At 39.5% G+C, this 13,769-nt stretch overlaps 1 protein-coding gene across 5 annotated transcripts in view; it reads left to right on the forward strand.

The window, feature by feature from the left end:
* Positions 1 to 13,769, forward strand: part of STK32B (serine/threonine kinase 32B) — a 310,710-nt gene that overhangs the window by 156,742 nt on the left and 140,199 nt on the right. The window lies entirely within an intron of this gene.

Consider the following 13,769-nt stretch of genomic DNA (forward strand, 5'->3'; position numbering starts at 1 on the left):
GCATCATCGATGATGACTGTCTCCTCAGAGAAATGCAGAAGATGTTCTACTTATTAGCTGCAAAACACAAGTGCCACAGAGCTCACCTCCATCCCTCTGTGCAAGATCCCCTGGCCTGCGAATCACCACGCCACGGAGAGTAAACAGTGGTCACAAGAGCGTGTCTTTGTACGGGATGGCTTCGTTCTTTTCTTTTTCTGAAGCAGTGTGCACACATCTTAAGTGTACTGTTGGATTTTGATGCCTTAATAAGTTTAATTAGTTTTGACAAAGGTACCCATGTAGCCCACACTCTTATCAAGATACAGAACATTGCTCTCACCCCCAGATTTCTTTATGCACCTCCCTTGTCAATCTCCATCAGTACCTTCCAGGAAACCACTGTTCTTTTCTCTATCACCATAGTTTAGTTTGGCTTATTCTAGAATTTCATATGAACGGAAAGCTGTGCCTGGCTTCTTTCAGGCAACATGCTTTTGAGACTCAGTCATATCGTGGTGTGTAACGTAGTTCATTCCTTCCTGTTACTGTCTGGTGTTCTGCTGTACGAAAATACCACGCTCGATTGTCCATTATTCTGTTGAGAGACATTTGCTGTTTCCAGTTTGGGGCTATTATGAGAAAGGCTACTTGAGCATTCTTGTAAAGGTCTTTTCGTGAACATATACTTTCATTTCTATTGGGTAAACATTTAGAAAGGAGTTGAATTGTTCAACTTTATAAGAAGCTGCCAAAGAGTTTTCCAAAGTTACTGTAAAATTTGTCACTACTAGTGGCAATTTTTCCCAGTTCTGTTGAGATGTAATTGGTCTGCAACGCTGAGTGTTGAAGGTGCACAGCATACTGACTTGACTTACGTACGTTGTGAATTGACGACTGCTAGTGGCAGTTTATGAGCGTTCTGCTTGTTCCACGTCCTTTTCAACATTTGGCGTCATCAGTCTTTTTAATTGTAGCCATTCTAGGCACGTGTGTGCTGGTATTTCCTCATGGCTTTAATTTCCTTTCCTCTGATAACTAATGATGTTGGAAACTTTTCATCTACTTATTCATATTTATAGCTCTCTTTTTTGTGTGTGAAGTGTGTGCCCAAGTCTTTTGTATTTTTAAAATTGAGTTATTTGTTTTTTTAAATCATTGAGTTATAAATGTTCTTTAATAAATTCTGGATGGGAGGTCTTGGTCAGTTATACACTGCCAATATTTTTTTCATAGTCTGTGACTTGCTTTCTATTTTCCATTTAGTATCAATGATGAGTAAGATTTCAGTTTGATGAACTGCAACTGAGGAGCTTTCCTTCTTTATGTTCATTGCTTTTTATCCCCTAAGAATTCTTACTTGCTGCAGATCACAGAGAGTTTTCCAGGATTCTTCTAGAATATGTATTCAACGTGTAGCTCTACTATCTACCTCAGATTATCTTTTATGTATGGTGTGAGGTAGTGATTGATATTTCTTTTATCTCGTATGGAAAACCAGTTGTTCCAGCCCTAAATGTTGAAAAACTTTCCTTTCTCCACTGACTTTCTTTGGCTCTTTGTTAGAATCTGGGAGATGATGCAAAGCTACCATCTCAAAATTATACCACCTGAAAAGTGAGAATGTTTGTATGACTCGTAAGAGTAGTTGAAGGCTGCTTCTAAGAAAGTGTTCATTCTTGGATCTTCCAGTCGGCTGTACGCATGGCCTCCTGCAGGTCCAGATCATTGTTCTTAGGCATAGAAGTACAGATACTGGCCATTAGAAGTACCTCATGACTAATTGAAATGGAGGGACCCAAGGCTTACGGGTGAGCATTGACACATTTATAGAGAACTATAGTGCAAACATCCTGAATCGCACCATGATCATCGAGGTGCTTCTAAGGTATCTTGGCACATATTAACTTAAAATTGAATGTGCAATCAAATTTCCGCACAATCTCATAACTCCAAATTGACTTTTGATATTTTTTTGCTCCTGTTCATTTCAGTATGTGCCCATACAGACCTTCTTCTGTATGGAATAACTGTCCTAGACTTTGCACATTTGTTCTCTTTATTTTCCACTTGACAGTATATCCCAAGTGCCTTCCCTGTAATTACATAGTGTCAATTTTAATAGCAGCATAATATCCCATAATGTGGATGTACCAAAATGTACTTACCCATTCTCTTGTTGTTAGACAATAAGATCAGCTCCAATGTTTGATAATATATAAAATGATGAGCACCTTTATACATAAACATTTTTTTTCTTATTTTGACTTAGTTCTGTAGGGCAACTTCCCAATTCTTGGATTCCTGCAGGGGAAGGATAGACAGATGGCTACTTTAGTCTGCTGATACACGTGTAGTCCCCTGATAATACATATGCATTCAGCAGGTTTTAGATTTAAACCAAAGATGCTACAGTGAATTGTATTAATAATTTTTAATTACTTAATGTCAGTAATAACAAAGACACCAACAATATTTGGAGACAGCTTATTGTGTTTGGATTTTGAGAAAGCATATTCAGAGCTGGCTCAAGTCTGTCCCCGGAGAAACTAACTTTTTGAGATAGTACAGTTACAAAACTCTCTTTGCAAACTGAGCATATATTGTGGGGTTAAAGTAAACATTTATCTTCAGAGCCACACGAAGCTCTCCAGGGAGGATCTGAGGGTAAAAGGGTTAGGTCTGGCTTCAAAGAAGATCTTAATTAATGATCTGGAAGACTGGGACAGCGCTGGTTAATTAAACTGACAGATGGGACTCAACTGGGAGGTGGTGTGAACTCTGGGAAAAGGTGAAGAAATTAGATAAAGAACTCTGCTGCAATCGCCAGGGAGCACAGAGTGAAAGTGAAAATGTACAGTAGTCTGAATCAGAATAATTTGATCTCATATATTAATACAGTGTTTTACCCCAGTCACAGCTCTCTTCTAACATGGTTTGCTTAAAGGAGCATTGAGTCTGGAACAGCAATCTGGGTGTACGCCCCTTCCCTCCACCTTTGTGACCTCCAGCAATTCCCTTTGACCTGTCTGGGGTTCAGCCTCCTGTCTGTACACTGTGGGTAATGATTATGCTGACTTTGCACAGTGAAATAACAAGAGGAAGGTGAAACTGCTTGGTCAACTCTAAAGTTACTTTGCTTGTAATTTTTTTCAACCCCTCGCATCTTTTTATGAACTTGGACTTTATAGTTTTAAATATATTTTGCCCACTTTAGAGAAAATAAAGACCAAGCAGAGAGCTCCCTATCTCAATTGCCCAAATTCTTTGTGGTCCATAGGACCAAGATGGGACCTAAGAGATAGGTTCCTGAACCATGAAACCAAGATGGCATGGAATGCCTGGATGGAGGACTTTACACAGAAAATGTGTTTTGTTTGCTAAAGAGCAAACCACGTTTTTAATCATCTTGTTGAAACTGTGAGTGAGGAAGATCTGAAAGATTCCCAGTGAGTAGTAGGTATTAAACAGGAATGAACGGTCCAGTATCCGATATGGCTGAGTCAGTGGGTGCAACGCCACTGATGTTCTCTTAAATTCAGTCCAATCTTTAATTTTTAAAGTTGAATAAAAGTGTTTATTACAGACTGTGACCTTGATTTCTTCACACTCGCCATTTTCCATAGGTTTCTCAGCAGAGGGCCCAATTCTTTGACAAGGAGGGGATTGTGTGTGCCTAAGACTGATGTCTGGGGAGGGAAGGGCTACTGTATCACTGACATGGCTAACAGCAGCTCCCCTGGGAGAGAGTGGGAGGATGAGAGCTTCCTCCTGTTTCAGGAAAGGAAACAAAGTCTCGGGGAGATTAAATGACTTGCCCACCGTCACACAGCAAGTCACACAGCTGGGACAGAAATCAGGTTCATCCAAGTAGTCTGGTAATGCACTTCTCACAGCCAAATGTGGAGAGAACAAATTACACCAGAATGTGGGGGAAGGAAACTGAAAAATGGTTCCACTTATTATTGTAAATGGCAACCCACTCCAAAGAGATACTGTGTGTACTGCTTTTTGCCGTGGAAAGAAAACATCTGAATCCAGCATCCATTTCTGTGCCCCATCATCTCTGGAAGGAAATGGTGGCAGCCACCAAACAGCTTGCAGCTCTGTCGTTTCCCTTTTGGGGCGAGAGAGTGAGGGGGATGGCTGGGCTCCGCGGGAGCGGCTTGCCAGCAAGGCCTGGGGTGTGACAGGCTGGGAGGATGCCTTGGACGAGGTGCAGGACAGCAGTAGAGTAGGTTCAGGAGCCATTCCGTCCAGATTGCCAGCAGCCTGTGGGCTGAACACACTCTGCAGATAGATGCAAGGACGAGTGAGCCAATTTCTCTAATGTGTGTCGTTCTTCATTCTGGAGAGAGGAAAGTAAAGAAAGTTTCACATGGATACCTCCTTGTGTGTTTGAGTACCATTTCCCCACTGTGCGCCACACCTCGCCTCTGACGTATAAGACGCTATCTGATCTGGCTTGCCTGCCTTTCTCTCTATCGCTGCTTGCCAGCCACTCCGGTTCTCGTTCTGCACTGCAGTGTGCTGAGCTCACTCCCCGCTCAGGTCTTTGTGCTTGAATCTCTCTGCCTGCAGTGCCTTTCCCCAGGACCTCTGCATGGTCCCCTCCTCCTCAGAGATGCACTCCCTGACCAGTCTCTGTAAGGTCCTTTTCAGTCCCTGTTGATCTCTCTCATTTGCCTAACACTATCTAAAATTGTCTCATTTATGTGTTTTTTTTTTTTTGCTTTATGTTAGTTGGCTGTCATCCCCCACTAGACTGAAGTCATGAGAGCAGAGGTCCTTCTATTCTGTTCACTATACATTCCTAGCACCTAGAACATTCCATAGTCATGAATTCCATCCAGAGTGCAGGATAAAGTCCCCTACTTCTGACCAAGATAGAGTGAGAGAGACCAAATTTATCTTCCTGCCTGAAACAACCAAAGAAAGGAAAAATTATAGGAAACATACAAGGACCTTAAAAGTTATTGTAACTGTATTCCATAAGTTCAAAGTGGAGACAGGGAAAATATAAAAAAAAGACCTGAATCAAACTTCTAGAATTGAAAACTAAACTGTTTGTGTTGTAAATATACTGAATAGAATTAATACCAGATTAGACATTGCAGGAAGAATGGTTAGTGAACTTGAAGACATACCAGTACAGGGAATATTCCCCAGTTTAGTCTTTGAGTCTAACATCACCTTGTTGTGAAAACCAGACAAAGACACTACAAGAAAAGAAAATTGCAGACCAATATCTCTCAGGAACACTGATGCAAAAATTATTTTAAAATTTTAGAAAATCAAATTCAATAATATATAAAAAAGGTAATACCTAATTTCCAAGTGATATTTATCCCAGGGATTCCAAATTGACTTAACATTTGAAAAGCAACCAATATAATTCACCATATAAGAATGCTGAAAAGGAAATGCAGAAATAGCATTTGACAATATCCAACATCCATTCCTGGTTAAAAAAAAAAAAAGCAAGCAAACAAACAAAACTTTTAACAACCTTGGAGTAGAAGGAACTTCCTCAACCTCCAAAAAGAGCATATACAGAAAATCTATAGATATTGTATTTAATGGAGAATAATTGAGTGTTTCCCCGTAAAATGTGGAACAAGACAAGAATATCTACTCTCACTACTCCCATTAAACATTATACTGGAGGTTTTAGCCAGTGCAATAAGGCAAGAAAAAGAAATAGAAAGCATTCAGGTTGGAAAGGTTGAAAACAACTCTTAATTTGCAAGTGACAGATTATGTTGTTTATATCAAAAATTTGATAGAATCAACATAAAAATTACTAGAACTAATAGGTGAACTTAGTAGGGATCCTTCCAGACAAGATCAATTAAAAATTTATCATATTTCTGTATATTAGCAGCAAACATCTAGAAATTTAAAAATTTTTTAAATACCAGTTATAATAGTATCAAAAATATGAAATACTTAGGGATAAATCTGAATAAACATGTAAAAGACATATACATCCAACACCACAAAACATTGCTGAAGAAGACTAAAAATATATGGTGAGATAGATCTTGCTCATGGATCTTAAAACTCGGTATTGCCAAGGTGTCAATTCTTGCCAAATTGATCCACAGATTCAACACAATCTCAGTCAAAACCTCAGCAAGCTCTTAGGTAGAAATTGACAAACTGCTTCTAAAATATATGTGGAAATGGAAGGCACCTAGGATAGCCAAGACAACTTTAAAAGTTAAGAGCATAGTTACAAAACTAATTTCAAGACTTACAAATATACAGGAATCAAGACACATTGTGTTGGTATCAACACAGACAAATCAATGGAATAGAATATATACACAAGTATATGGTCAGTTGGTTTTTGACAAGACCTCTGTTCTCATGGGTAACCTTCTAATGGGAGGGGGTGGGCTATATTCAGGTAAAACAAATACACTGATTATGTAACATTAAATAGTGACGTGGTTTCAACTTAGTCACTGCCTGTCTAACCTTCGTGTTCTTTCATTATCATGAGAGTAAACTGATTCTGTTCCAGTTTGTCATCATATTTTATGATAATTATGTTTAGCCATGATTTCAAGAGTCTGTTGTTTTCATTTTATTTAAAACTGCGACTAATCAATGTTGATGCAAATATCTTCTTACTGTGGTTCCTGTCTGGTGCTCTCTGACTCTCTTCATGCCTGGGTGGGAGGAGAATGAGAAAAAGGCTTCTCAGAGGAGGTGCACTAGCTCCTAAGATTGCTTTGCCACTTTGCCATCCCTGCAAACCCTCCACGAATCCTTCCCTTGCTAACTCACTGTAGCTACGATGTTGTCTCTGTGACTGTTACCATTGTATACTCATCAGTTTCTGCAGCAGCTGCTGTCCAGTAGGTGCTTTGGAAACACTGGACGAATGGGTGGAGGGATGAATGGGGCTTTAGGGCTGAGTTGAGATGTTCTGGGCGAGCCGCCTTGGGAAGAAGCACCACTGAGCCATTCACTTTGAGCACGGCTGGGACCCGGGTCACTGGTGGGGTGAGCAGAAAGGTGGGCTTGAAGAAAAGGCAGGGCTCACACTTGAGAAGTCAGGGAGAACCTCGTGAAGAATTTTCAGCATTTTAAACAGAACCTACTTTTCAGCCATGCATCAGTCACCCCTGTGCTTCCAGATGCCCCAGTATGTCACTTCTATCATCTGTTGTACGTACCCCAAAGCATCTCTTTTCACCTAAGAACAAAGTGAGAACACAGCTCACATTCGAAAGGAATTTTTCTCAACTTTTGATGCCTTTAAAAAGCATACAGACTTATTAGAATGCACATCCTACCTTGGGGAGTTCATCGAGGGCCCCTCTCTCGATACGCCGCCCTTGCCAAGCAAAGGATCCATTGCAAGTACATCCCCTGGGCTGCCCCTTGAAGACAGAGAATTTGATGTTTCCAGGGTCTCTGATGTCAAATCTTGGAGGAATTCACTGAAAGGATTGTTGTACATCATGTAACAGCTTCTTTGCTGAGAAGAAAACAAAAGGACTTAAAAGACAGGCAGATTTTTCCCTTTCATGTATTATTTTAATGGAATAGGGGTTGCATCTATTTCTCAAACTGCTTCCCCATGCATCTTCTCCTATACTTAGCGATGTGCTATTATTTTTACAGTAATCGTATCACAAAGAAAGGAAGTGCAGCTCAAAGACTTGAAACACTTCCCCAGAGAGGCACAGCTGGCACGCGGTGGCACGTGGTCTCACGTGGTCTCCACCTCTGCTCTGTCCAGATCCCCAGCTCTGGTGTTTTTCTTCAGAACCACGTGGCCTCACAGTGAGAGCAGGAGCCTGTGGGGTTTTCCAGTTCCCTCACTGATTGACTCATATGGAGGGCACTCTATAAATACGTGTTGAAATTGCCATTCGTTTGGACTAGTTCCCGGTGAGTGTGAGTGCCAGACTTTGGATTGCTCCAGATGATCTTTCTCTCGCTGAGTTTGTTCTCCCCCATTCCAAATCCTTGTAATAAACATGGAGCATTCGAGAGCCAGACAGGTTTGTTTGCTTTTGTCCTTGTTTGTTGTTTCTTTTTAAAGATGGAGTATAGCAAGCATGTTCAGTTCTGCACTACAGGACGGTTGTGTTGCAGATGGCAGAGGGCAGAGACTCAGTGCCCATCTGGGCAGGATGGACTTCAACATGCCGACTTCATTTGAATCATTATTTGTACAAGTGTGAATCTCCCTTGTAATTTTCAGTACAGGGCAGTGGAGGAACTATTAAAGGATAAATCATTTCTAGAACAAGAAAGCTGTCTGGAGCATTTTTTTCTTACTCAGCCAATTCTTTCTTTTAAAATTGCCTTAGAAGACTTAGAGCAACACAATCAGAGGCGATTTTAGTTCAGTGCCAGTGGATCAGCTAACACGGATGTGAAGACACTGAAGCCTGATTCTTCCTTTACTTATAAGTGCGCTCTCAGACCCATTGCCTCCATTTGTAGCGAGTGGATAAATCTGTTTCCACCTGCCTCCATGGCTGTGATGTGAAAATTAATGGGAGGTGTTTTACTCACTCAAAAAAAAATGATATAAAGGGATGCACCTCATAGTTTATATCTCTGTAGCTCACCCATATATGGTCTTTTAGTGTTCAGATGGCCAAATTATTTAGGAGCTTTTAAATTGTATTTATCCTTTCATATTTGAAAAGGATGCACAGACAGATTTTTAAAGATGATATGGTATGGACAATCTGTAATTGGGGCCTTTTTAACATTTCTTTCACCATCAATAAAAGTATTTCTGGCCACACTAAGCCTTGCCCGTCATTGAGTATTCTTTAATTATTTGTTCAGTGAGTTAATGAGTGAGTGACCTAGGGACTGTTTCTAAGCTTGATGTGACACCCTGCCACATATCCACCGTCTCTAGGATGCCCTGCATGAGAAAGACTGATCAAGAAGCCACACTTTGCAGTGCCTGTTGCTGTGGGCCAGTGATGAGGCAGATGAGGTGACTGACAAAGGGTCCCAGGGGTGGTGAGTGACCAGAAAAAAGGCTGCTGTTCAAGATGGCATGGCGGTCTCTCCTTAAGGCAAGGCAATGCACTAATAAAGGACATGAAAAGCCTCCCAGTAAAAACACTGAGAAATGCAGGACAAAACAGATTTTAAAAATTATTTTAAGTACAGAACTTAATTTGAAAGAAATGACAATTCTCACGTGTGAGGAATAAGGCAGCCACTGACAACCAGAGCATGAAAGGTATGAGCTGGCATTATAGCTGCCCAGGGGCAGGTGGGGACACTGGTCTCAGTTCCACTGGGACTTGGGGTTCAGCACCCACAGGGGTAGAAGATTAGACTGTGAGCAAATGCAAGACAGGGAGTATGAACTGAGTCTTCCACATAAACTGGGAACCTTCTGAAGGCTGTGCCATCATTGAGAAGTCAACCAGGAAAAAAAAAATCTGTCCATGAGCAAAGGAGACAACAAGGAAGTCTCTGATGGGCTCTGGAAAGAAAAAAAAATTTCACATGTGAATTTGAGATCTCAAGTATACGCCTCACCAGGGCTGGGTCTTGACTACGTATTACCAGTATTGTTACAGAGAAGTACTGCTGTATAAGAAACACCACTGTATACATTTTAAATTCTGCTAAACCAAGCAACACATATTAGGTACATGCGCAACTGTACTAAATCTATAAAATAGTAAGACAAGGATAAATAAAAAGTAAAAAGATAGTGGTTCCATCTGGGGGGTGGAGGAGGATGTAACTGAAGAGAGGTATGCAAAGACCTAGGTGCTGTTAGTCAGATTCTGATTTTTTAAAATTTGTTTTATTGTGGCAAAATACATATATAAAAATTTGCCACTGTAAGCATGATGATGTGTACAGTTTAGTGGTGTTAAGTACATTCATATAGTTGTGCAGTCATCACCCCTGTCCATCTCCAGAACTCTTTCCATCCTGCAAAACTGAAAATCTATACCCATTAAATAACAACTCCCATTTCCCCTCCCCCATCCCTGGAACTACCATTCTAATTTCTGTCTCTATGTTTGGCCAATCTAAGTATCTCCTAAAAGCAGAATCATACAGTATTTGACTTTTGGCGACTGGCTTATTTCACACTTTAGCATAATGTCTTCAAGGTTCATCCACATTGTAACATAAATCAGAATTTCCTTCCTTTTTAAGGCTGACTAACAAGGTGGTCCTCCATTCTGTCATTTTTCTATGTGTTTTCATACCTTAGAGCTTTTTGTCTCTCATTTCTTTCATTACTATCTTCCTTTGTGTTTAATTTTTTTGTGGTGAAATGTTCAAGTTCCTGTCTTATTCCTTTTGTGTGTGTTCTGTAGCTGTTTTCTTTGTGGTTACCATAGGGGGGGGGTTAAATTTAACATCCTATTATTAGAACCTCTAATTTGGATTTATACCAATTTAACTTAAATAATACACCAGAACTCTGCTCCATTACACCTCCATTCACACTCTTTTCAGGTGCTGATGCCCCAAAATTGCATCTTTACCCATTGTGTGTCTAAAAATATTAACTAATACTTTTAAAATACGTTGTTCTCTTAAATTACATAGCAAGCAAAACATGGGGTTACAAACAAAAGTTATAATACTAACTTTAGATTAATCATTGCTTTTTTAAAAATTACTAATCTCTTAAATCTTATAGAAAATGAAAAATAGGGTTACACACTTGTTACAACAATACTAGCTTTTGTACTTGCCCAAGTATCCACCTTCATTGAGATCTGTAGTCCTTCCTATGGCTTCAAGTTACTGTCCAGTGTCCTTTTGTTTCAAACTGCAGGACTCCCTTGAGCACTTCCTACAGGAAAGGTCTAGAGGTAATGAATGCCATCAGCTTTTGTTTATCTGGGAATGTCTTATTTTCTCACTCACTTTTGAAAGACTGATGGATATAGGATTCTTGGTTGACAGGTTTTTTTGTTTTTGTTTTTTTTCCTGATGACTTTGAGTGTATCAGCCCTCTGACTTCTGGCTTCCAAAGCTGACGATGAGAAATCTGAAGATACTCTTATTGAGGATCCCTTGTGTGTAACAAGTTGCCTCTCACTGCTTTCAAGGTTCTCTCTTTGTCTTTGTTTCTCACAGCTGGTAATGGTCTTACTGTGTGTCTCTTTGAGTTCATCCTACTGGAGTTCATTGAGCTTCTTGGATGTTTATATTCCTGTGTTTGGTCAAATTTGGGAAGTTTTCAGCCATTATATAGTCAAATATTCTCTCTGCCTCTTTCCCTCTTGTCTTTCAAAGACTCCTATGATGTGTATATCCCTCCACCTGAAGGTGTCTCACGGGACCCTGATGCTCTGTTTGCTTTTCTTCAACTCTTTTTTTTCCTCAGCCTCAGTAATTTCCACTGTCTATCTTCAAGTTTGTTTGATTCTTTATTCTGCATATTGAAACCTGCCTTTGAATCTCTCTAGTGAGTTTTCGTTTAAGTTATACTTTTCAGCTGCAGAATATCTTTTTGAGTTTTTTTCCTTAGATTTTCTACTTCTTTCTTGTTATTTCCATTTTGTTCATATATTATTCTCTTGACTTTCTCCATATTTTCCCTTAGTTCTTTGAACATCTCTAAGACCATTATTTCAAAGTGTTTGTCTAGTAAATCTGCCATCAGCTCTTTTTACAGGGATAGTTTCTGTTGGTTTATTTTTTTCCCTTAGAATGGGCCATACTTTCCTGTCTCTTTGTGTGTATTGTGATTTTGTTGTTGTTGAAAGCTAGATATTTGAATCTAATAATATGGTAACTATGGAATTAGATTCTTTTCCTTGCTCAGGATTTGCTGCTTTTTGTTTTTGTTTTTGTTTTTGCCATTGTACATTGTCTGTGTGCCAAGGATCAGCCTGAGGTATAAACTTAAGGTCTTCTCAGGTTCTTTTTCTGAGCCTGAGCTTTTTCCTGTGCATGCATGGTGACTTTCTAATTTTTCCCACATATGTGGTTTTAAACATACTAGTCTTTAATGTCTGGCTCCAAAAGAGAAAAAGAAAAAAAAATGAAGCAGGGGTTGTGGGGAGTGGGCATTGGCCCTTTAAGTCCCCTAAAAATCCCTTCATCCTATAGGGGAGGGGCTCACAACAATTGGGGGAGGTGCAACAATGGCCACCCACCTCTCTGTCTGCACCTCTGTAATCAGAAGCAGCAATTAGCAATCAGATCACGATCTTAACTATCTGGAGGACAGCGTCCTTTTGGCAACCCCCTGCCCCAACTCCTACCAGCTGTGTGCCAGCTGCTCCTGGAACACATGCACAGCTGCCTGCTCTGGGGCTGGGGGCGAGGGATGGGTAGCTACCGCTGTACTAAGAGCTGAAATTGACCACAATTAACTTCAATTTACCATTCAAACCTTTCCCTGGAAGTTGTAAGCCCTCATCAGACTCCAGACTTCCAAAATAAGTATATCAGACAGATTCTACCAGTGCAATTGTTGTCCAGGTGGGACTAGAGATTCCTGGTGTTTCCTACCCCACTGTCTCCCCAGAGTCAGGTTCTGTTTAATAAGTTACATAGTGGCTATAGAGTGTATTTAATTATTAATTACAAACCACAGGTGCACATGTTTTATGTGTATATATGTGTGTGTGTGTGTGTATATTATATATATATTAGTTCTTATTCAAAATATTTTTAAATGACAAAAAAATTGAACAAGATTAAGATAAATAAAATTCAATTCTAAAAACCAGATTTAAAATAGACTAGGTAACAATAACATAAAGGATAAAAAGAAGGGGTGATCATAGTAAAATACTACTTGTATGTTTTCAAAAAAGAAAGTAGAAATATTGTTCAATGCCTTGTAAGTAAGGTATAGATGTTAAAATTTAAATGTAAGGACTAAAAGTTTAGAAATAGAATACCTAGCCAAGAGTGGAACTGAAGAAATCAATTTACCTGAAGGCAGGTATAAAGAGGGAGAAAGAAAAAAGCATCATAGACAGAAAGCACTGTACACAAAGTTTACAAAGATTATTTATATAAAGATTTTTAAAATATCCAAACTGAGAGTTGGATACTCTTTAGTAAATTCAATATGTTTATACTTATAGCAACTGATATATTTTGAATTATTGTAATCTTTGTGTACAGTGCCTTCTGACTATATTGAATTTCTTGTAATTACCTTTAATGAAAAAATATGAAAACAAATATATGTATATATATGTATGACTGGGACATTATGCTGTACACCAGAAACTGACACATAGTAACTGACTATATTTCAATAACAAAACCTATATATAGCCTGTTTACAACAGTCACAGCAAAAAGCATGAAGATAGTGAAAAACTTTACATAATGAGATGTAAAAAGGTAGACCAGGAAAAGAATATAGGATAAAATTGATGTCACAGCAAAAAAAAAAAAAAAAAAAATTCAGGATTATGAGAATAACTAATAATGATAAGAAGAAAAATTCTCATTTCTGAACTTGTATGCTATATGAAACTGAAAAATACATGAAGCAAAAATTGCTGGAGAGAAGCTAGATGGCAGAGTAGACGTATGCTCGTAGCTCACCCTCTCCCACAAATACACCAAAACTCACATCTACGGACCCACTCAGCCAACAGAGCACCTGCTGAACTCGGACAGAACATTGCCCTCTTTGAAAGACAAAAACACCAAAAATCTGGTAGGAGGAAAGGGAAAAAGAAAGAAGAAAAGGCAAGACAGTGCAGGATCGGTCCCGCGGAGAGGGAGCAGCAAAGGAGGACTAGCGCTTGTTCGCTGAACCTCCCCCTCTCCAACGGAGAGGCCAA

The sequence above is a fragment of the Vicugna pacos genome, chromosome 2, assembly GCF_048564905.1.
Source record: "Vicugna pacos chromosome 2, VicPac4, whole genome shotgun sequence".
Lineage (NCBI taxonomy): Eukaryota > Metazoa > Chordata > Mammalia > Artiodactyla > Camelidae > Vicugna > Vicugna pacos.